This window comes from Vanessa atalanta, chromosome 16 (genome assembly GCF_905147765.1).
Source record: "Vanessa atalanta chromosome 16, ilVanAtal1.2, whole genome shotgun sequence".
NCBI classification, from domain to species: domain Eukaryota; kingdom Metazoa; phylum Arthropoda; class Insecta; order Lepidoptera; family Nymphalidae; genus Vanessa; species Vanessa atalanta.
Window position 1 is genome coordinate 10,484,601 of NC_061886.1, and position 26,101 is coordinate 10,510,701.

Here is a 26,101-nt window from a genome sequence, read left to right on the forward strand (position 1 = left end):
GGCGTAATGAAAAACAAAATCTTTCAATCGTTCGATTGGGTGTAACTAACTGAAATTACTATCGATCAAAAAAAATTTGACAATGTTTGAATAAGTTCACCTGAACATAACAAAAGTCAATGGTTTTCAAATGATATGCTGATTTCATAAAATCCCACTATTATATAAGCTAAATATCGTAAAATATATATGTATGTAAATGTTTTTAATGCCATTAACTTTAGTACTCGTTACGAATTGATTACGATACGATATTGTTTGCGATAAGAAGTCAATAATTCAACGCGACTAGTAGGTATTTTAATTAACATTTAAAGCGACAAAATAATTGATATTTATGATAAGACAAATGAGTATTTTATACAAGAATAATAACTATACTTTGTTGGCAATTGTGATGAAATATGAACTTGGTATTAGGGCTTTGTGCAAGGCCATCGGGGTAGAAGCTAACCGCTCATGACTTATTTTATTAGTTCGTATAGGTATACTTAGTATTGTTGTATCTCAGGTTGAAAGGTGAGTGATCCAGTGTAGCAAAGACAGACTTTCAATCTTAGTTCCCAAGATTGGTGGCGCATTGGCGATGTAATTAATTAAGAAATAATTTTCTTGTGGCGTCAATGTCTACAGACGACGATGATCACTAACCCTTAGATAGTCTGTATAAAATACATAAAATATTACGTTAAGAAAACGACTATGTCTGATACAAATGTTTCTCCCGAAAGGCAATAAGATCACTGGCACTGTAACAACACTAATTACAATACAATATAATACAAATGTACGTTTACTGTTTATCAAAGGACTTATTGACCTATACAGATAGATTGTTAAAAAAGTTTATACAAAAGGAGGTCTTATAAATGTGGTGTAAAAATGTTCGTTGAAAATTATTGCATAAATTATTTCTTAATTAAAAATAACTACATATTATAATACTATGGTAAAACGGGTTCAACTTAATGTATTGCGATGAGACATTTACATAGCAACCCTAAACAAGATTTCAAGCCTGTGGTCAAAGGCAGACCACCTGTTCACTTTTTTTTCGGTCATTGCTCGTATCCACTTCTTTCCAACAGAACTATATGACGTCATGGCCTTGAATACCTTCAAGGTAAGTGGCCATAAAGTCATAAAAGTTTTTGTTAGTCATATTTATTGTTTCCTTTTTCTTAACTTGTTCTTTACTGTTCAAAAGTATTTGTTTCTACTACATAGGTATTACTTTTGTTTTATCTGATTTTTATACTTTTACGTAAACTGTGACAAAAGGATATGAGGCACTATTCACTAAAGACGCAATCAAACTAATTGCAGCTAAATAAAAAAAATAACAAACTTAAATTTGGAACATAATTTATCACGACGCAAATATTCACATCGATTGTTTTTTTTTTTAATTGAGACTTTTACATATTCGTCAGATAGCGTTTTTTTTTATTACCTACTTACTGTCATGGACTGTTAAGATAAAAGTGAAGTCTAGTTAATAATTTTACAGAAGAGGACAAAAAATTAACCGCAGCATCTGCTAGCCCTACCGCATCGGATCATTCCCGATGGCCAGACGTCAGTTACCACCTGCTGGTTGTCCGATTCGTTTTTCTTTCTCTCTCACACATATATCCTTTTCATTGCACGCTGTTTATTTGACAAACAACAGAATTGTACTACAATTAAATAAATATAATAAGTCTAAAATGTCTTTAAAATGACTTGCTTGATGGAATGTTTGAAATTAAATTCTTTTTAACATCCATTACATAATTTGAAATAATGAAAAAAGAAGTTAAATTTATAGAAAAAAATAAAATAACTGTTACACTCTTGCAAAACAGTTTGAGGGAAATATTTAAGCCAAGGATAAGAATACTATTCTATGATTTTTCTTATTAAATTATCATAAAGTTTTCAAAGTTTTTTTTTGTTTATTTGTAAAAGAAATATAAAATTTTAGTACCAACTTTATAAATATAATAGAATGAAAAAGGCAAAACTTGTGTATTAAATAGGTATATTAGTATTCTAATTTTTATAAAAAAAATACTTATGTCTCTATTAAAATACATATTGTATAACAAAGATTCATCGACCATAATTTCGAAAAGATTTAATTAGATACCCCCAACCCCTACAAAAACTTCAACATCCGCCATATGCTGCGAATGCAAATCAAATCGTAAGATTGCGACTAAAATCACACAACTAGTTATAACCTTTATGTTAAGAGTAACAGAATCTAAAATCACTTGACAATAAGCCTATTTTCCTTGGTAACTGCAAATGAACATGACATGTCACCAAACAAGAATCAACTCTATTGTTATGCGTAGAAAGTCATTTTTCGTATAAAATACAGTTTAAAGGTAACCGGCGCGAAATTCTAAGGATGGTTTTCGGTAAATATGGCAATATGGTAACTGTGACGTCATCCAGTTCTCATGGCGCTACTGAATCGTGATTTTAATTAAAAATTTGATATGGACTTAATTAAACAACACTTAGCAGGTTGCCTGCTTTTATGGAGTCCGTATTAAGTTTAAGACAATATGGTCCAGGAGATCAATGACTACGGACCTTAGCGGATGGTCGAGGGTTCTAATTCGGGCGTTCTAAGCAGGCGGCGACTAATTTTTCAGTAAAACATTTTTTATCCATCGTGTACTGTAAATATGAGAGAAATGTAAACATTGTGGGGACTACATATTATATCAGTTTCTGAATCCGCTGTAGAGCCAGCCAAGGGCTTTAAGCTACAGCCTTACGTAAAGCCTACTGAGCTTGAATGGAGCGCCAACGTTTTGATATATATATGAAATTCAATTGGTCATTCCGTAGTATCTGTAGATTAGTTAGTTAATTAACACTAATATTATAAATGCTATATTAACTCCGTCTGTCTGTCTGTATTCATGGCAAAACCAGTAAGCCGAATTTGATGAAATTTTGCTAAGAAGCAACCTTGAATTCCAAGGAGGCACATGCATAGGCTACTTTTTATGTCCAGCACCTGCCGACTCATTAGTGGAAAGCGAGCGAAGCTGCGGGCGACGACTAGTAGTTAATATTCTAAGAGTATATTACGGGTTCTGGTTTTGCATAATATTGTATAACCGTGTAGCATAAGGTTATTAGCTTACTCCAACAGGCGGTTCCGATGCCGGTTATACACATGGACAAGAATTTCATACGATACGTACAGGTTTCCTCACGATATTTTCCTTCACAGTCCAGATATGAATTAAAAGCACAAATTAAGTAGTCGTATAAAAACATGCTTGCCCGGGTTTGAAGCTGTAATCGCCAGTTAAGATTTCCGAGTCCTAGCCGTTGGACCTCAGCTACAATGTACGCATTAAGCACTTTGATATTTCGTTAAAAGGTTATAAAGGATTCTTGTTTAACGTCATTTATTTAATAAGATAATTTTACTACCTGCATTACACTTAACAAATGGCGCCTGGCAGCTAAGATTGCGCCATATAAACTTCAATATAATAGTAGTGCTGGTTAGGACACGTTCATACAAAGCGTGGGAATAATGAAAAATATAAAGGATTGACAGTGTAATTAAAACAATGATTAATACATTATAGATAACAATGCAAAGCAGAATAAATGTATTTAAGAAGTGGCCTTTGTCAACTAATGAGATTTTTTTCTTCTGAGAAATCGGTTAATATATAAAATGTACATATACATTATACATTTAAATAAATATACATTAACCAAACCTTTATTATATATTTAAGTATATATTATTTCGTTACAAAATATTAGGCTTAGGTAAGTCGAACCCATGCAGGAGCTATTATGGTACACCAACATATACTCGCATACAGTTGTACCCTTTATTATCCCATAGTCCATTGGGACGGCTAATTGTAGTATTTGAAATCACATGACTTCGGGATCCGCAACCATAAAGCTAACAGACTCTAGACCAACGAGGCACTTCGTTTCAAGCATAGTAAGTTATGATATTAACAGATTAAACGCAAACAACTCACGGTCTCATAAACTTCATCTCGAATAACTGGTAATTCAACATTTCTGGCGTCATCTGCACATGGCCTTACGGAACGATTTGGCAAGCTCGCCAACTCACGAAAATTAGACAGGACGATCACGATGCTACATTTTAGCGCCGCACACTATATCGCTTCTTTTATAATTATGTAGTCGTTGGTACTTTTTGGTATTTTTATTTAAAGGATCGTTGAAGCCAAATGGATTTGGCAACGGGTCAGAGTTTAAGGACATTCCTATGTATATGTCGTTAGGGTGTATAAGCAAGGATAAGCTCGGTTAAGTACGTTGTTATTACAGGACTTGTATAACTACATCACTATACAACTATAGAAGCATTCTTTGTTGGATTTTATGGTACTGTTTATTTAAACGAATGAACGGTTGATATTTACTTTTTGCAGTAACCGCTCATGAACAAGTTTGGGCGAAAGAATTGGACATGTTTAGAAAAGTAAAGTTAATGCTGCGAGTAAATTTACCAGGAACGGAAGTAACTTTAATGGTTTTTGCTAGCTCATCATGCTAGCTTTAGGTTCAGTTCTATTGATGAAATAGGTCTGTGCTCTTTGTTGAAAAAAAATACAATAAATAGTAAGTATGTTTATGTGATGGCTATCGGGGTATATCACTACAACTAAGTGCAAAACAATTAAACAATTTCTTAAATTAATATCAGAGGTAAATTCGCCTCAATACGTCTTGTGCCGTAGTTTAATAGATAAAGAAAAACATTGTTGAAATATTTTAAAAATAGTTTTGTGTTAAATTAGTGTTCTCGAATAAAGCAATAAAGAATAAAGCACTGAACAGCCTTTTAAAATACAATTAAGTTGCAAAGCAATGAGCCAAGTGTATATATGATGATTCAATTGACCTTTTTTATTAATAGACAATTTTTTCTAAGTGACTACAATTTTAATATTTATAAACTAAATATCATTCAACTGGATTTTACTTATTAGTGTTTCGTATATGAATTCGAATGCGAACGGAAATAACTGAAGCGTTTGCATTAATTTGCCATTGGAGGACGTTGAAGATGCTTAGAATTTAAAAAAAAATGAGTTAAAAAACTGGACGTACTTGATTTTTATAGCTATATGTTACTTGAAATAAAATGTCATCCTTATTCCACGAACATAGAGTTCATTTTTCAAAGTGATTTATGCAAAATCATTGCTGTTAATAATTTAAAATTTGCTTAGCGAATTTTAAATAAACTAGACGAGTGTGAAACGAAATTATAGCCTTCGTTCGTTCTATGCAATAAAATTATAGCTTGCTTTAGAAGCACGGAACGTTAAGCTAGTAATAGCTTGGGAACTAGCGATTAGATATTTCAGGATCTGGTTCAAAACAGACTTAGGTTAGTTAGTTGGTTTAAAATTGGTTCATTTTCCGTTCATTAAACTCCTTTGAATGTAAAACTGTAATTACAGTTCGTTCAATCGAGAATCATTATATATATAGAGATATCCCAGAAGCACTTTGAAAAGCAATCTTACAAAATTATAGTAAATTGTAATACCATCACTTCGGAATGTAGATTAGACAATAAAGAACCGAATCAGAATCAGAAGTCAGTTTTAGTTTTCATCAACCGTATTACGTATAGGTAGGTAGGAAGGACGGGTATAGGCCATCCGATGGTAAGTGATCACCATAGTCCATAGACATTGACGCTTTAAGTAATACTAACAACCCCTTAATTCGCTAGCGTGACACCAACCTTGAGGACTAAAATGTTATATCCCTTGTGTCTGTATTTAGAGTAGCTCCCTTAAAATATGTTTCCAGACGTGTTTGCAAAAAGGTCTACTACCGAGTATCGAATAATTAACAAAGACTAACACCCAGCTTTCACCATCTACATAATCATGCATAGTCTGTTTAAGACGCCTTATTTATGAATACTTTTGACATTAACTCTTTATTTGGTACAAAAGACAATTATAGCGATTCATTCTTTAAATACAGCTGGAATTTGTGTTGTGCTGCTTATTGTCATATAAAAACCTAAGAATACTTTTCACGATTTAAATATACGATTGTATCCCATAATAAAAACTTAATTACGTATTATGAAATTACACTAAATGTTATGAAGTAACAAAATAAGCATACGAAAAGTGGAAAAGACGCAAAAAACAATTAGTTTAACCCAAACCATAACACACGCTCTGCTGGTTAGGATTATAACGTGCACTCGAAAATAGACTTTTAGCTCAAGGTGCATGGACGTAGAATCGCATGTATCCCAATTACATATTATTAAAACATACTAATAAGCATCTTTCAGAAATAATTTTAGTCTTTATAACAAATGTAATAAGGACTACATTGCAAAAAATTAAACTGCAGTTCAATGTACTGACGTTATATAGTAATTACCTAATTACGAGCTGTGTTTGATAAACAAGGATAGTATCATTAGTACGGGTACACTGGTAATTAGAGGTAGGTATAATTATGGTTTTCAAGATTTAAATTTCGAAGACCTATCGTATTTTAAAAAAATATTTTTCGACCCAATTAACTTCTTAATACAATTAGTTCGTTTAAATTTATATCTCGTACAGTAGGATTACGTATTTACAAGACAATCGGTAAAATAACAATGATTTCTACGCCTTCGAATTAATCAAATTCTTTTTATTTATTTTGATCAAACCGGTTTTTAAGTGCACTATTGCATCGACATTTAAAATAATGATTGAATTAAATGTAAATGTTGGAAAATAACTACTACCGAATTCCTCGCCGATTCTCCTCGGTAGAATCTACATTCCGAACCGGTAGTTTTGCGTTTAATCAAACGTAAAGTGACGATTTAACAGTATCTGCTACAAAGCCAATAGTTACTATTTTTCATTAATAAAAATACATATCTATACATGAACACGTGAAGCATAAACTTTGTACTGCTTTATACGAAAAATATGCGGACGAAGCCAAACGAAATGAAAATTACACAATGAATGTTTGTCAGATGTCAATGTCAGAAAGCGAATTTTTTTTTATATAATATACGCTAGGAATAAAATAATATTAGTAAAAAAAAAATCACACGCATACATATTTAATCAAAATCAAAAACATTTGAATCGTCATTTAACAAACTATATTAAGTTACTCTTAGTTACTCTTCTTCAACATCTAAAAATAGTCATGTTAATTAAATACAATTACATATATATGTATGTAAAATATATGGAAGACAACAAGCATTAACTCGACGCTTTTTATCATCTATATAATCTTGTATCGAATAATATGTCTTCTTTACCAATATATTATTTACGAATGATTTGAATTTATGTAACGCAAAGTTAAAAATACAAAACATCCATAGTTTACGTTCACACTACCAATGACAACACATGTCAATATTAAAAATCAATCGCGCTTTTTTTTGACATATAAGTTTTTTTATTGTAATATTGACAAAGTATCGTCCTGTTGAGCCTAATCTTTTAAATCCATGTGTCTTTTACTATTGTCAGCAATGAATGACGGTCGAATTTTGACGAATTAGTAACCAACCTTTTTATTATAATATACAATTTAAATTACAAACATCAATTTAAACGCCGGAAATCGCTGATATATTATGAAACATTTTATTAATCATAAGTTCCTCATACATTAAAATTGTAATAAAATATTATATTTTTTTCGTTATTATTTATATTTATTGTTATCTCGTCCAACGTTGCGAATTAGGTACTCCCGTCGTGGACAATTCACTTATAATATGAAATGGTTTATATTATATATATTGTATAAATATAAAGTAGCTCCGTCTGTGTAGGTACTACCAATTCATTATATATTCTACCACCATGCAGCAACACATGTCTTTTTTTTTCAGTTTTAACGGTCATTCACGGCGCTTATACCTATGGTCAGTGCCGACCGCTTAACATCAGGTGGCTCAATTGCCCGGCGTCTAATTAAAAAAAAAGTGTCATTTATTTTTGTCATAAATATGAGTTTATGTTTTAAGGTATCATGTACGTTGTTAATGTTATTGCTCCGGCTCTTCCTTCAAACCGGAGCTTAGCGATACAAATTACCGTTTGACGGCACAACTGGTCCCATGGGTACGTCCAGTCTGCCCGGAAAGCCCTACTATTGGGTAATACTAACAATTTGCTTAAAATTAAGTCATCGACTTATACTAGTAGAATTGCTTATGACGTTAAATTAAAACTAGCCGTTCCCCGCGACTCGTTTTGCGTTATCTTTTGCAGCTATGAATCCCCTTGTCCTTGTCCAACACCATCATTGATATAACAAACAAACAAACAAATGGACCTAGTAATAATATAGACTAGATGCATTTTACGAGAAAGTAGCTCAATTACTACCCTTGAGGGAACCATATCATTTACAACTAAAATTACTGACTATGCAAAATATTTGAGGTTAATTTACGGCAATGTGGACTCGTAATGAGGGAAGCGGTCAGGGGAACCCGTGGCTTTAAATGAGTATATTGTATTTTAAGTGAAACTTCACAATGAGAGTAAAATTACAAGGTCAACGTTCTATATTCCATTCCGATCGAAGGAGTTTAACAAATCTTAGGATTTACATATTCTAGGCGATTTGCTAATTAAAAGTAGCTTTGTTATATGCTCTACAACTCTTTTTCATTAATATATCTTAATCTACTTTTCTTTTTAGGACATTAGCAGCCTGTAAATTTCCCACTGTTGGGCTAAGACCTCCTTTCCTATTTGAGGAGAAGGTTTGGAGCATATTCCACCACGCTGCTCCAATGCGGGTTGGTGGAATACACATGTGGCAGAATTTCGCAGGTTTCCTCGCGATGCAGGTTTCCTCGCGATGTTTTCCTTCACCGCCGAGCACGAGATGAGTTATAAACACAAATTAAGCACATGAAATTCAGTGTTGCTTGCCTGGGTTTGAACCCGAAATCATCAGTTAAGATGCATGCGTTCTAACCACTGGGCCATCTCGGCTCAATAATGAAGATTGTCGTAATACAAAATAACTAAAACAATTGAACTAACTATCCTAATCTACACCCTATACCAATAATTTATTTATATCCACTTTAATTGTACTTCCTAATTTTCGATAACGCGTATATTAATTTCTTTTATGATATCGGTAGGTGGACGAGAAAATGGGCCACCTGATGAGTGGTCACCACCGCCCATAGACAATGGTATTGTAAGAAATATTAACCATACCTTACATCACCAATGCGACACCAACCTTGGGAAATAAGATGTTACGTCCCATGTACCTGTAGTTACACTGACTCACTCACCCTTCTAACCGGAACACAACGATACTGAGTACTGCTGTTTGGCGGTAGAATATCTGATGAGTGGGTGGTAACTACCCAGACGGGCTTGCACAAAGCCCTACCACAAAGTAAGTCATATTGAATACCATCAATTATTCAAGTACGTACGCGTCAATTCAATGTCAAACTTGTTTTTTGTCTAGGGTTAAGCCCTAGGATAGAGGCTATACGTGTCTTTCGAGTGTAACGCTCCGACGTAATAAAAACATTTCTGTCACTAAACTTACTAAGTTGCACGCGCATACATTTTCCTAATTCATTACTGAAAGTGAACCTGTGGTATCACGAAACGTGTGTTTTAGCATTATATACACAATTCATGTCTGTACTACACGTGTACAAAATAAAATCAATTAAAATATGTTTGAAGCATAAATAAAACAGTCCTATAATTAAGATATAAATGTCCTAGTAATTAGAACCACCTGTTCTCTCGTATCATTTTAAGCGATACTATAAGCTGTTTTATAAATCGCTGCCGCTAGTACAATGTTAAGGGTCTATAGATTAAATCTTACAGATATAATCGAACCGACTTTCTAAGAGTAAAAAAATAATTTTACGCTTTTACTTGCGTTTTTTTTTACGGAGGTCCTTAGTTTTTTGTGGTTTGTCAGCGAAGTACAATTATTTAAACATATAATATATTATTATTTTTATTAATTTTTCCTTTAAATTAAAATTGATACAGGTCTGATTTTTGGTGTTTTTTTTCCTATCAATCTTATTGGAGCCGAGATGGCCCAGTGGTTAGAACGCGTGCATCTTAACCGATGATTTCGGGTTCAAACCCAGGCAGGCACCACTGAATTTTCATGTGCTTAATTTGTGTTTATAATTCATCTCGTGCTCGGCGGTGAAGGAAAACATCGTGAGGAAACCTGCATGTGTCTAATTTCAACGAAATTCTGCCACATGTGTATTCCGCCAACCCGCATTGGAGCAGCGTGGTGGAATATGCTCCAAACCTTCTCCTCAAAGGGAGAGGAGGACTTTATCCCAGCAGTGGGACATTTACGGGCTGCTAATGCTAAAAAAAAAAAACTTATTGAGTTTGTTTTTGAATTGTTTTTTTTTTTAATTTAAACTAGCAGTATTTATTTGTTGTACTAACTTAATCTTCAGATCTATTAAAACACAAATTACATAGGATGTATATAATTGGAAAAATCTTTTGTTTGGCAGTAAAATAAATGTTGAGTGAATGGTGCCAACCCTAGAATTATACGTAACCTATATATATATATATATGTATCAGCAAATAAAATTAGACCGGTACAGTTAAGAAAAAAACTGTTATATTTTGAATATTATAATATACGAGAAATTGCAAAAAATAAATCGTAATGTCATTTAATTTATGTATAATTATCTCAGCCGAAATGTAACGATCTCTTGCAGCTAGTGTAAGGGGAGTAAATATAAATAGACTGAAATACAAAACCAAAATAACCCCACACCCCGCCGACTGTACTAATGGACTAGAAAAAAAACAAATGATGTTAAACGATGCTTATTACCGAAGAAGTTTTTGGAATTTACAAAATTATTTCGGGGTAAAAAATTGTTGGTTTATTTCGGTTAGAAATGATCGAGTTGGGTTAAAAAATTTTATGAACGTTTGAAATGTATAAAATTTAAATCGATATTTTCGGAATTGTTATCGAGCAAGGTGTTTATTTTATTGTGATGATTTCAATTCTAAATCGTGAATTCGAATCGAACTGACAGACCCGTGTAGAATGCTGATCTTGTCACGAAATTATTTATATTTTTTTCCTTTATTTGGTTCACTAACAACATATAACACTTATTTACATTTATGACAGTTTTAAACTTATAACTATACTACAAAATTATAAGCTAATTATAGTTCAACACCGTATGCAATGCCATCGTGTTATTTTCACGCTCAGGTTATTTGCCTAATAATTACGCATATTTAAATTACAGACAGACTTACTATCCCATTCTTAATATTAGTAAAGATAATTTCATTAAAGTCTAATCTCGTATAAAGTTTATTATCGCTACACAAGAACATTATAACAAGGTCGAGTCGCAATAAATCAGTACGTATCTTCAACCAGAATCACATTGCTGCGCGTACGCAATTTATACTTGCGTAATAAAAAGTACCTCTTAAAGTGGTCTTTAAGAATTCAAACCGTTACAGATTTATACTTTATGTTACAAGTTTCTATAAATATTTTCGTTTATAAAATTCATTTCGCACGTTCGTAATTCTGTTCGACCAGCTTGTATGCCAATTCCATTAAAATTGTCAATAAATAAATAGATTTCCATTAAAAAAAATTTAAATAAAAACTTTTTCGTTTCGAATTCTTAAATATAATCTTAAAGTATTAGATAATTCATTTATAGAACTCATAAAAAATATGCTAATTATTTTTTAACGTGAAAAAAATGTACCTACGATAAGACTATAATTACATACGACGCCGTTAAAGAAGCGGTGTTTTGTTTTGCATTTGTACACGCGGCTGAATGTATCACGGTTGCTGCTCTATTACTGCGCTGTGTGAAAATAGCCTAATGGTTTTTTTTTTTCTCAACTGACATTGTCATTTTTACTTGTATTGTGTCACTTATTTGCACTGATAAATTGTTTTACTAGATCGATTAATATTCTGTATTTAATCTCGGTCATGACTTTGATGAAATAATTTGTCTTTATTTAGAATATCTAAATTTCTTTTTTTTTATATAATCTATGGCAAATCAAGTGTCATATGTAGCACATTAGCAACGTCATGGTAAGGCCTCCATGTCGTGTTCATGTTTATTAGCAGAGATTGTTAGCTATGAGGATTTTTATCTAGATATCATAATAACTTCCTAGGCAAACATTTATTAAATAAGACATTAAAATAAATATGGTTTTAAATGTTGCCACACTTTTTTGGATAAATTGTAAATACATCAGTGAAATTATGACCACTAAACACGTGACGTTATAGAAAGTTACATTTGTGAGCTTCAATTAAATACTAATAACAAAATGTCTGTGATGTACATCGTTATGTTATAAGAACATATCATTTAATTAGTTTTACTTAATTAGCGATACACATACCGACACGCGATTTCGTTTGTAACGATTAGTCAATTTAAACGAAACGCCATTTTGATGTAGATCATTGTGATAAGTGTGCAGAGATAAATCTGACATTTAATTTTTATCTTCAAATTCTTAGTACTAAAGATAATTTCGTTATGAAACTTACATTTAAAATAAATTTTTAATTACCTTTTTTCTTTATATTTATTAATAAAAACAGTTTTGATATAATTCTTCGCTCGAGAAATTTGCGCAACACGACAACAAAAAAAGATACTTGTTTTGGTTGATAATATCCCATCAAAAACATAAATGTAAAAATGAGAGCCAAGTTAAATATTATGATATATACCTTGGTTGTTGTCTTCAACGACAAAAGAAGTGAGATCTAAATTTGTGCCAAGTTAAATAGTCCTTTCTGAAATTTATTTATAACTACATAAAATATCATTTCTTCTTATAGCTATATATATAATATATTGTTGCCTAAGGTCTGACTTGGCTAGTTCTCATATACAAATTACATACGTATCGTATCGCGAATCTCAATATATGAGCCAAATTTGACACATTTATGTCAAATAGTTTTTGAGTTATGAGGAGGTCAAAAGTGGCTCCAAATGGTTCGTGTAATATTACACACGGTGCTGCACGCCAGTTCTGTTACTAGAACTTGGCTGACACGCTACCGCGTGTCTAGATAAGTATATATTAAGGTACATTTTGGTCATTTGTAACTTTAACAACAATAACAACACCAAATCAAGGAAATCCTTAATGTTCCAAATTTAAATAATCGAACGAAATTCAAAGTTCAATTATATCTGTTGAAACCATTAGGTAAGCGAAGCGGTATAATATGGATAGGAATATAATTCTTATTGCATTTAAAATAAGAATCAAATTGTTACTGAGTAAAGCAACGAGTCCCTTTGTGTCGTCATTTAATCAACTACGTATACTATCTAATAGTAGATGATCGCAATCTGTGGTCGAAATGTGGCTTTATTGATTTTATTTTGAAACAAAAAATGAAAATCTCGCGGTGGTATATCAGGTGTCGTAGACGTTTTTTTTTTCGTTTTTTTTTTTTAATTTTCTAAATTGAAAACAACTATCAACAAGTTTTTCAAAGCCTAGAAGAAAATCGAGTATTTTATGAAATTATTTTTTTAATGTTCAAGTGGAATTTATTATTTTTCATAAAGCTTACAGGAGCAGTGCTGTCGATGACAGTGATTAAAATACCTTACTTGATTTAAAATTCCTAAACTCTCAAATCGTATCGAAAACTCGAAGTTATAATATATTTTAATAGAAACAACTTTGTTTCATGGAAGGTGTTTAATATTATTTGATAAAACAGCAACGTTAAATACAATCATAAAAGAAAGTCTATAGTTATTTTAAGAGAACTACTTGATTTCTTTAAAAATATATATAATATCATACTGTAACGTTAATCATTCATAACGTCGTAATTATCACCTAAATTACTATTATAAATACCCTAATAATCCTAATACAGCGTTGTCACTGCCTCGTTGTTGTTGTTGTTTAGTTGTGGATTATGAGGACCCAGTTTTAATCCCGTGTTGGGTCAATAATAAGTATTGATTTATGTGATGAAATTCTCAGCAGCTGCACAGAGATAGGAAGTTCGCAGAATTATGTTAGCGAGCCTCCGAAGCCAACTTAAGTCGTTAAATTTTACGTTCCAGAAAACTATGTTAAAAATATAATAATAAAAACAGTATGATATAAACGAAAAATACTGTTTTTGTGTTTAAAATAGAATTATTTAATTATTTTATGTAACTTCAAGAGCAAAAAAGTTTAACCTTGCAATATAATGTAACTAGACTTTCAATAGTTGTCACTACATTTTCCTGCAATATATCAAGGCTTTCCGCAATTACCTTTCCTTTTTGTGTTCTTGGAACAAAACAAATGCCTTTTATATGAATGAAAATTAAAAAAAAATGTTTTCGTTATATGATATACTTTCAAATACATTATACATCATATAGATTCGTTTCGTATTACCTTTTCAAATATTAGATAATATATTCCATACCTTAATTGGCCTATACGACCTTATTTTTATTGTAATTGTTTAAATATTGTTCGAATTTTAAATTAAACATAACTTATATTTTCTTTAAAATGCTTATTATTTCGTTATATTGTTATACTGGCTGATAATACTAAATGTTCAATATTCTTATTTAATAGTTTTTAATTAAAAGTGAAAGTTTTTAATGTTTTATTGACAATTATAAATTATGTCAAAATAACCAACATTAAAGCATAATTAAGTGCTATTTTTTTATTATGAAATTGGCTGTGATTATATATTAAACGTCAGTAAATAATACTTAAGATAATACATGTAATATAGTACAAACAGTACTTTACATTTTATTATATATTATGTATATATATCATTATTAGTTATCGCAATACTAGTGATACATTCAAAGATAACTTTTAATTGAAAATTGGGTCAATGAATGTCTTCATTCAGCCTTGTATAATTAATTCTGTTAAAAAAGTATTTTAACAGAATTATACACACTTAGAAATTTTGTTAGTTAGTGATTATAAGTAATTGAAAGAGTGTTTTCTTGTCATTAAACTTTACTCTCAGACGAATATTAATAGAACGTGGAGGGGCGCGCCTTCGTGAGTGACTAGATCCATATTTGTATATATTTCGAATGACTTATAATAATAATGATCGTTTCTTGTTTTTTTTTTTTGTCTTTTAAGAATCTGTCATTTTTTTGGCATCTTTTTTTGTCAATTAAGTGATCAGCATTAAACAAGTCCTTAGCCTTGATGATTATTATTGGACGATGAGAATTATTATATTAGTCGAATTTTATTCCAAATTCTGACACGAAGAACGCGAATATCAATAATTAGACTAATACATTTTTAAATAATAAAGTTGAATTTATTATGTAACGATATCCCAGTGTTTAGAATACGAGAATCCCAACCGAAGAATGCGTGTTCAAAATGGAACAACTGCTATTGCATTCATGTGCTTAATCTGTGTTTATAATTCATATGGTGATTGGAATCTAATAACATATATATACCTACATACCTTCCACGCAAAAAGATAGGAAACCTTAGCGTCTAAATTACTTTTATTTAAAAGCTGTAAACGATTCAATTTTCAAGGGATCCAAGAACTGTTCAGGTTTTCTCATTATATTCAATTGCTAATTCCTTGTATATTTCTTGGGTTCTTTGCCATAAAAGATACATTACTTTATCAAATCATTCTTCAAAGATGAGTACTCGAGAATTCTGCCCAGATTTCCCTACAGATGGCGTCATCGACGCTTAAGACGGAATGGCAGCATTATATCAAACGCCGCTTCAGATTTGAATATGTAACTTAGAAAGTGCCTCGGGCTCGTTACTTAAGGGTACAGTTCTTGTATAGAAATTTTGCACACAGATTTTATATTTTACACCTATTTTTATAGTTATATATGACTTCAGCTATACATATGAATATATGTATACATATAATATATGAATTCAGCTATACCTATATATTCGACACATACAAAATCAGGGTAAATACAAATTGGCAGAGCATTCGCAATTCGAAGAATGGCAAGTGCCACTTACGATGCCAATAATTAAATGCCAGAGGTGACCAAATTGACCAATTACCTGGTAACATTCTTCGTTAACTTTCCAATTTTTTTCATAAATCCGTAACGTAACTTCCAAACGAAATTACTTTCGTTTCGTAATTTTTATAGATATTGTAATTGTAATATATATAACATCTGAGAAGACGAAGAGCCCATTCGTTTGTACGACGTATTAAGTGGTCTTTAAAAATAATAAAGAATGAGCTTAACGCAGGAATGAAATTTAAGATTCGTGCGAGATAAAGTTTTGTCTCTTTTTTTGAATTCTTAATTCGGTCGAAGTTTGTTTTTTGCGTCTGAAATGTTTAACCTATTTTATAAGGCACCACAATTGAGAAGGATATTGCAGTTAGTTTGTTTTTATTATCGTAGTCCAGGGATCTAAGAAAGTCGAGCGGTTTTGGAAAATAAAAAGAAACTGTTGCTGTTTTTTTTATACTGTTTTTTTATAAGGTTTGTTGACGTTTTTGATATTATGATATGCAGCAGAGGATAAGTGCTCTGCTTGTAAGTAAGGATTAATATTTAATTCTGCTATAATATGCTGAAATTTTATACGGTGAAACAGGAGAATTTTATCAGAATATAATTATTAATTTAGATTAAAGACGGCGTATATTATACAATTAGCCCGACTCGCTGGCGTTAATAAAAAAGAGGTTCCGATCAACGGAATTCAAAATATTGACGGCCTAGTCACATAGCGATAATTACAGAAAAAAAAATTGTATGTAATAATTATTATACATAAATATATATGTAGATTATTATAGTATTATTTTTTCCTAATAACGAACCGGATGATCTTTTAAAGTATGCCGACAAGCATTTTTTATTATTTAAACTGGTCGTGATTTTTCGTATACCTACAGTTCGTAGATTGATTAAAGAGGTAACACGAATAAGGTTCACAAAAAAATATTTCAATACGTTTTAAGAATTGAGGCTTTTGTTCAAATAATTTCTTAATTACCGTACCGAAACTTGTTCGAACGTGTACCTATTCGGAGGTGATTTTTTGCATCCGTTCAAACCGGTTCCAGGCAACGTGGGTCTAGATTTGTTATAACAATAAACTTTATAAAAACTATAATAAAACTATGTATATTTACATATAATTATGACGAAATAGTTCTTGTCCGCGGCTTGAAAGGAGAACGAAGTACTTGGTCGGCAGGTATTAGGTAGAAAAAGCCATGTCCTTCCTTGGAGTTCAACCTTGCTCCATACCAAATTTGATCTGATTCGGTTTGTTGGTTTTGCCTCGGAAGAGCAAACATACAAACAGACAGACTAACTTTCGCATTTATAATATTAGTTTAAATGATGATGTAATGAAAAAAATCTTTCATTTCCCGCCATTTTTAGTATGTGAAACCGACAGAGTAATACTACAAACTATGAACATATAGTTTACATAAAAAAAATATTGACCAAGAACGCAAATTTATAATACAAATACAATTTATAAAATTTACTATACAAATCACGACTACGTGATGTAGTAGCAAAAATACTAGCAGATTCCGTTCCGATTCTTTCGGTGAAAAATTGTTATTAATAACACAATGTTTTTGCACTATTACTCAGTCCCCGAGTATTATTATTTATTTCCATAATAATAAAAATAAATAACAATTTTACCGCATAGCAACATAACAAAGGAACAAGAAATAGGCTGTATAGTTTCTACACAATTAGTTTCATTTTTAATCTGTTTTTTTATCGAATTTTATTATCTATGGTCATAAAAAAGCAAGTCGTGTATATTGTGTTAACAATTGGTTTTGTATTACAAAACCGTGAAGGAATTTGTTTCCAATATTTACTTGTGACCACGACATTGTCATGAATCTTATAAGCAGAAGTCAGAACATATTTTATTATACTATATTATATGTTAAATAAATTTGTACGTATGGATGTTCATCACTCATTCACGCACAGCAGCTGAACAGCTGTTCCTGTTAAGCTCATTTCGAATCTCACTCGTGAAATATGATCGCAGACTTACGGTGATACGCTATTTTGATGCGTATCCTTTAAATGAGCCGTGGTGGCCCAGTGGTTACAAGACGTGTATCTTAACCGATGATTCTTTGTTCAAATTTGTATTTATAATTCATCTCGTGTTCGGCGATGTATAGAATCTGCCACGTGAGAGAAGCCCTTTGCCCAGCAGTGGGAAATTAACAGGTTGTTACTACTACTACTAAGACTAGTTCCCTATCAATGTGATAATTATTATTGAAGTTGCATATCACTTTCTGACACTGTACGAAATAACTCCGCGAGTTTCAAATTTATTGTTACAGAATTAATTTCCTCATAAATGCACTTTTGAATCGACATGTTACAGAATTAAATCAAGATAATGTTTGTACATCTACCGCCGGTTCGGAAAGTATATTCTACCAAGACGAAGCGGCGAGAATCAGTAAATCTCAGCCTGAAAATCAAAATTTCTTTTTTAAAAATAATATCATCTTATATTAAGTAATCTACCTTAATTATTAATATACATTTCGATATTAATTATTTTTCAAATCCATATTATTAATGTGTTCAAATAATCTGTGTATATAGATAAGATTAAGCAACCACAAATTGTACAGTAGTTACAATTCATTACAGTTAGTATACTCGGGTGATATAAACAGTAAAAATATCATCACTGTTTTAGTATTTAGGTAAATGTGTATCGGAATCTATGTGGTGAAACTCAATATTTTTTTACCGATAAGGTCACGTTCTTACTAATTATAAATGTAGAAATACATTTATACATACCTACTTTACATTAACAACTTTTTAAATGATAAATAATTCCATAATACAATTTACACATACGTGGTAATAAAAGTAACTACAAGTTAGTGTGCGTTGTGTATAAAATAGCATTACTTTTTACTTCTGTTTGTGTGTGTGTGACTTACCATTACAAGTTAGTATAATATGCTGTCGCTTTAAACATTAAACAAAGAGTGCCTAGTATGTCCTCCTTTCCGATTTTGGTCACGGGAATGTAATCATTGCCGTCTTCCAAACTCCGGACTGTTACTGAGAATTTTTCTCCACTAAACCCAGTTACTTTTGAATGGCTGAATTTTGAGGCCACGATCTAGGGATCATCAGGGTCATAAGCCAATAGACTAGCGAAGTAGGCAAATGATGAAGAAGAAGGAAAAAAGTAAACTATTGTTAGTTATGGAAGCAATGCAACTCTGTACGTATCCTTTCTAAATAAATGCATTGCAACCATCCAGACTAGTGATTTTGCCGTGATCAAAATAGATAAAAAAATATTTTATTAACGTCGAAATATTAAAATCGAATTACCAATTTCCAGGAAACAATATTTTTACAGGTAAACACTAGTCGCGGTATTTTCCACTTATGCTTGCACCGGGATTTCCCGGTGAGCTGTATCACGAAGTTTTTAAGGTTTTTTTTACCGTTATAGTTTGAGTAAAAGTATCGTATTCGTTTTATTAATATTGCAAGTCGTAAAAAAAAGCCTCAATTTTTTGCTATTTGGGTTATGTTGTTCCATAGTTTTTGCTCCACAACGGTGTGTAAGAGTTTTTGTCACAAAATCGGCGATTTCTTTCATTTTTTTAACTGAGTAGAAACTCACGAATCCACTGCCTGGAAAAACTGTTAAGACTAATTTTAAAACCAAATGCACTATGCAGATATATTCACAGAAAAAGCTATCGTAATAAAACACACAGTAAAACAAACGCTAATAATACATTGTACGAAGACAACCACAATGTAAGTATCTAATAGCACAATATTTATAAAATATAATATATGTTTATAATAAGTCGTGGGTCAAACATTTCACAACTCACAATACGACAAAATAGCAATACGCAATGAAAGGAACTCAGTCGATAAGTTTAAACAAATCAAATACAAGGAACAGAATTAAAGTTCCGAGAATAATAAATGTTATAATTTAATACTTTGTTTAAAACTAGTGCTTATTCTTAGAGACATAAGAGTTATGTTTATTTTGTTACCTGTGTGATTTCGTTAGGGTTGACAATAATAGAAATATTATTATTACAACGTGGTTGACTTTATGTACATATTTGTATCGGTACTTATAATAATACTGGCCGATGGATAATTAGTTTTGTGGAGAAATTCTTTGTGGGTATTACTATCAATAGGAACCTTTAAGCCTGGAAAGCTCAACGGCATACAGATTTAGCGATGTGAAAGCAATTGTGTGAAAGAACCAATAAGGCTCGATCCTTACTTCTTTGGTAACTGTCATGCCGTGATAAAATGTAGGGAATAGAGAATCAGTTCCTTTAAAATACTATACTACTCTATAGTAGATAGAAACTTTTAGGCTCCATGTTTTAAAAGTTTATAGAAATAGCGAGTCTACTTAATTCTACTTATTAATGTATCACTGCTGATTATCCTCTTTTAATTTAGGGGCCTTATTACACTGAGTTGAAACATTGTTTAGTACAGTATTCATGTAGAATTTGATGTCATTATCCATTGGGTTTTTTCTTTATACTCTTAAGATTAACTATAAATGCAAATTAAATCTGTGATAAGCCTGTAGCCTGTAAGATCAATGTGTTGTCTTCAAGCCCTACCTAAGTATTCTTCCAGTGAATATCTCACAGGTAATAACGTACACAAATTTCCAGTATGAAAAGCTTTAAATAAATTTATAAATTAAAGAGACAACCCTATTTTATTTGCACCTATTTCTAGGTAGCGTCGGTCTAAAAGGACTTTATAAGCAATAATAGCAGAGCGGTTAATTGATACTAGTTTTCTACACCAACCACAGTACCTTTGTGGTCGGAATTAATACATTGTTTACGGCAAATATTATCTGTTTATTTAATTAGGTAATGGGATTGTTGAAACGGAATTATTTTGTTTACACATTCAAAACTTAAATTTAGTTTTGCCGGTTCTTCTCAATAGTATCGACTTAGTGGTGGTAGGTATTTTAATATGTTGTTTCAAAAGTGTCTTTATGGACCTTTGATAAAGATAATTTTTAATTTGTAAAAGCGTATTGTTTCTCCTTGTGATATATTGATACAACAGTTTTCGTCAGTCTTCTATTTAAAATATATAAGTTTAAGTGCGATTTTAAGTTTAAGTCTGCTTTGACGGCTTGAGATATTCAACTACACTTTATGCAGTTTTATTAAGCAATCATCTTTGCCCGGCGGTTTATCTCGCCTTAATTCAGTCTTATATTGCGAATTTATTTCTAAATCGAATAAAGAATTTTATGCCTGGAATTAAAACCTTTGAGAAATTTAAATACCGTCTTTAACAATAACGACATTCTTAGAAATACTTATTCGTGTAATTTTGTAAAAATTGTAAAGAAATCTTCCGTACATTCTTTGTCTGGCATTCGAAATTCAACCTTGGACGGGTTTTAAAAAATACAATGGCAGTCATCAAGTCTACTCGATAACAAGGTTTCAAAATCAAAGTCATTCTTGCGTCAGTTTAGCTTTTGTTCTTCTTCTAATCGTCATAGCCGTCTACATAATAAACACATACTGGACTAAGGTCGTAATTACGTGCAACTTACCTTCTAAGATACCCACCTAAATATATCTTTTTTAATACCAATCATTTCTTCAAAGGGATACATAAGGCTTTATGTGTTCATTAAAAATAAGTCTTAGTAAGTCATTTGGATTATAGGAATAAGTAATTTAGCTGTACGAGCGTTAATACAACTTCTGTTCTATTGACGAATGAAGTCGAACGAAGGTAATAGATTCAAATCCAGACAAGCACAGACAGGCACCATAGCTCTTTCTAGCTCCTCCTACTCTGAAATGTTTTCTCACAACGGATAGCAATCCGAGACAACATAAGATAATCAAGGTATAGGAAGGGCTTTACTTGTATTCTGAGGCTCGATATAAACACCGGCAACTACTAATCCACCACTCGACACTACCTAGGTCCTACTGCTCAGCCTTATAATTAAACCACTAGAGCAATCAGCAATAGCTATAAGTAATTTTATCATTAATGATCAGCAATATTTTTAATCGTGTCTGTTTAAAAAACGTGTATTAGAATCAACATAATTGTATTTAAAGTCTACTATTGCAATCGAAAAAGGAATAATGGTAAACAAACGATAGATTTACGTATTCAAATTTATCTGCTATATTGTGTACTACTAATAGTTCTTGATTTATATACCTTACACTTAACTAATTATATCCACTTTAATATTACTACCAAATTTCTGATAAAAGTTCAGACGACGTCCAAAGCGCTATTTTTTCTCAAATCCATAATGAATATTATTCTACGATGTTCATTAATTCAATCTCTCGACCAATGATATCGCGTCATATCAATGTCAAATTTTGCTTATTTGGCTTTTGTCCTCTTATGGTTGGAATAGACTATAAGATGAAATCGTTCCTTGGAGATACAATGAATACTATGCTGAGGGGGCACTTTATATACGGATTCATTTGTTCATAATACCAATTATTGTTTCTTTAGTCGTTATAATTAATTTCGTAGATATCTCATCTTACTTCTCCATTCTACATTCTCCTTTAAGTGCGTTAACATTTTACTAGAATTCAGAAATACTAGAATTATGTCAATATCGTTCGTAAGTTCGTAAGTTCTAAACAATGAAATTTGAATTCGTACTGCTCCGGTTGACTTGTGCAGTGGCATAATACAAACTATACATTATCTTTATCTAAGTTAACATTAAATATAAAAAGAGGTAATATTCGGAAAAGTCGACTACAGACAGAAATAAATAAGCGTTTTACTTGATAGTGATTTATTGGAGTTTATCTGGTTAGGAACCAGTCACTCAATAAAAATTATATCGCCAGCCCTGCACGGTTGCAATGATGAGGGAACACTGAACAGTGCTAAAGTTTATGAAGTCGTTTTATTAAAATTATAAATTAAAAAACAAAATATATATGAAAAAAGTTACGTACTCAATATATTTTCAAACGGATATGACTTTTGCAACATATATTTAAATATCACAAATTTAACTGGATAAAACCAGTCTGAACTAGTGACGGCGATTCGAACTTATATATATATAATGTTCAATTAATACATTAAATGTTGTATAAATTCTCATTAAAGCCTATAATAATAATACACCATAATACACCTATGTTGTATCTTGTAGTTTGCAATATTGAATGTCAAGGCGGCATTAGACGCCAGTATAATAGTTAAACCAGTAATTGTTAGCTACGTGGAATGCAGACACAATTACTTTCATTCACACGATAAGCTATACAGAGGTAATCTAAGTATACTTAATAAACAGATAATGATGCAACTACTTATTATAGATAAGTTTTGCACGCAATGGATTCTTTTAATAGTTAAAGAATAATGTCAGAATTTTGAAATTGGAACGTTTTTTCTTCAAAAGTATCAAATACTTACGAACTGTTTTAGAGGCATTCGAGATTGCCATAATAAATTCATATTTATTAATGAAAATATAAAAAGTATATAGACCGTAAAACTGATATTTTTTAAATATTTAAATTTATATTCGATATTCAATTTCATAGTGCGATAAAAAAATTAAAAAAAAACGTTTAAAATTGTTTACGAAATGCACCCAACATTCAATTCCTCGAATAGAAAATAAATCACATCTGTCTAGACCAGAGCTCGTGTAATAATACCCAGACTGTCTTACGACTTGCTAATAGCTTGGCATTTTGTATAAGAATCAAAAAATGTATAAAATATAATCTGTGCGAATGTTCATTTGTGTTCTTCGATAACTGTGGCATCGACAGCAATAAGGTTTTATATTATTAATATTGTCGTAATGACGTTAAAAATACGTTGAAAACATTTACACAGGTGCGTAAAATTATAGATCGATTGTTGTTACCAACCTTGATGTAAATGCGGGTGTTTCTGTTTAAATCAACCAAATTTAAATATTTATTATAGTATTAGACGTAATTACGATTAGGATTGTACAGTGTTTTTTTTTTTTTTATCAACCAACTTTGATAAGTCCTTATCGAAAGTTAATCAACCGCGTCGACTAACAAGTAACAATTGTATGATAAGAAAATATAAAACAAAACCAACCGTGAAAATCCTTAAAGTGTCTTACAAAATCACACCACTCAAGATTTGCAACATTCCAAAATGCACCACAATTATTACAATTTCACGTATAACTGTTATATCTTCACATAAACACGTATCCACACTCGGCCTATCACTGTTACACTTTCGCAAAAACGAGAAGAAATGTTTGGCGATGTTTTTTTTTTACGAAAGTTATCACGCGACTTCGGCGAGCGGTACAACAGTACTACCTCGCACGGCAATCCGTCGTGGACTGACGCGCGAGGGAGAGAAAGGTCATATCGAATTTGAATAAAGAGCGATAGGTGTGAAAGAGATGGACTATGGGAATGAAGTTAGTGGAAGATCACGGTATGACCGAGAATGACCACATAGCACGCATTTTGTTTTGTACAATGATTGCACAAATTGAGAGTTGGCGCGTTTTTGTTACGGGCCACGTGTTTAAATTTATATTTTTAAATAGCATAGGAACAATTTAGTTGAGTGCTTTTTTGTTTTTAGAAGCACTTTTAATCTTAACAATCATTAATAACTCTGGTTTTAAACAAAAAGGTAAGTTGTGGGGTCGTTATTTTTTGAATTATAATAAAAAAACATATATTGTATAGGATAGTCTTCAGAATCATTAATTACATCAATTGTTATTGTAATTAAATATTTAATTATAATTTGATTTTTACGTTTTAGAAATTGTTCACTAATTTATTAAGAGAACAAATATTAAATCAAAATTATTATTATAAGTAATGCTTATGTAATTAAAGAAATGAAACAAGAAAATGATTACTAAATAATAATGTTAAAATGTAGCCTCGATACCAACGCATAGTCTAACCTTCTTTTTGTAATCAACGCGTAAGATTTTTTACTTTTTTCTCGAAGCGTTGCAATAAGGCGGATAAAATTGGCAATTGTTTTTTAAGTTATTCGAAAAGATAACACTTTTAGGGTTCCTCGGTTAAAAAGAAACATTCAACAAACAAGTTTTTACATAAGTATTTTTTTACACTTTGTAATAATATTTGTAGGGCTTTGTGAGTGGTTGGTATCTACCCAGACAGCCCGTCCGGGTAGATACCAACGACTCATTAAATTTTTACGATTATAATTGGTATTATACAATCTTATCGTAAAGACTGCAGATAGCCATAGATCCTAGGCTTGAATTCGGGGAAGAACCTCTGAATTTAATACTTACGCTTAATTTCTATTTAAAATCCATCTCATCAGCAGCGGTGAAATATCGTAAACTAACTTGCATGTTATGTATGAAACTGTTTTCGTTTATATTCGCCATACCGTAATGGAGAAGCGTGGTGTAATATGCTCTAAACATTGTTTAAAGGATAAGCTGATACTGATAGTGATGTCATCTTAAATTCAAATTATATCCTAATAATGAAAAAAAAACATGGCTGTCACGAGACGCGGATGTTAAACATCGAAATATTTATTGAAAGAATTTATAATAAAAGGAAACCGATAAATAAATATGGACTCAAATTAATAACTTAATAAAATATCTTTTGTTCTTAGTTTTATAATAATAATTATTGGAATATGGCAGTATGGTGGCATACAAGAGTCATGTCGTTTGCCGCAAATAGATGTTTAGCGTAAAAAAAAAAATACCTTATTGCTTTCGCAAGTGCACTTATTTTCATTTGAGACACTTAATTGTTCGAAGACGGATAAAAATGTGTGCTCTTTCTATTTTTTCTTTTTTTTTTGTAATATAGAACAAATTTATTCAGGGACGAATTTAACAACGTATAGCTATAAGGACTTTATTAAAATGAAAAGGGCAACCTTTTAATA

General features: G+C 31.4%; 1 protein-coding gene across 1 annotated transcript in view; it reads right to left on the reverse strand.

Annotated features, from left to right (window-relative positions):
• Positions 1–24,529, reverse strand: part of LOC125069715 — a 164,634-nt gene extending 140,105 nt beyond the window's left edge. Inside the window, exon 1 of the mRNA XM_047679268.1 lies at positions 24,278–24,529. The gene's annotated coding sequence lies outside the window, so the exon portion shown is untranslated. The remainder of the gene's footprint in view (positions 1–24,277) is intronic.
• Between the last annotated feature and the right edge of the window lie 1,572 nt (positions 24,530–26,101).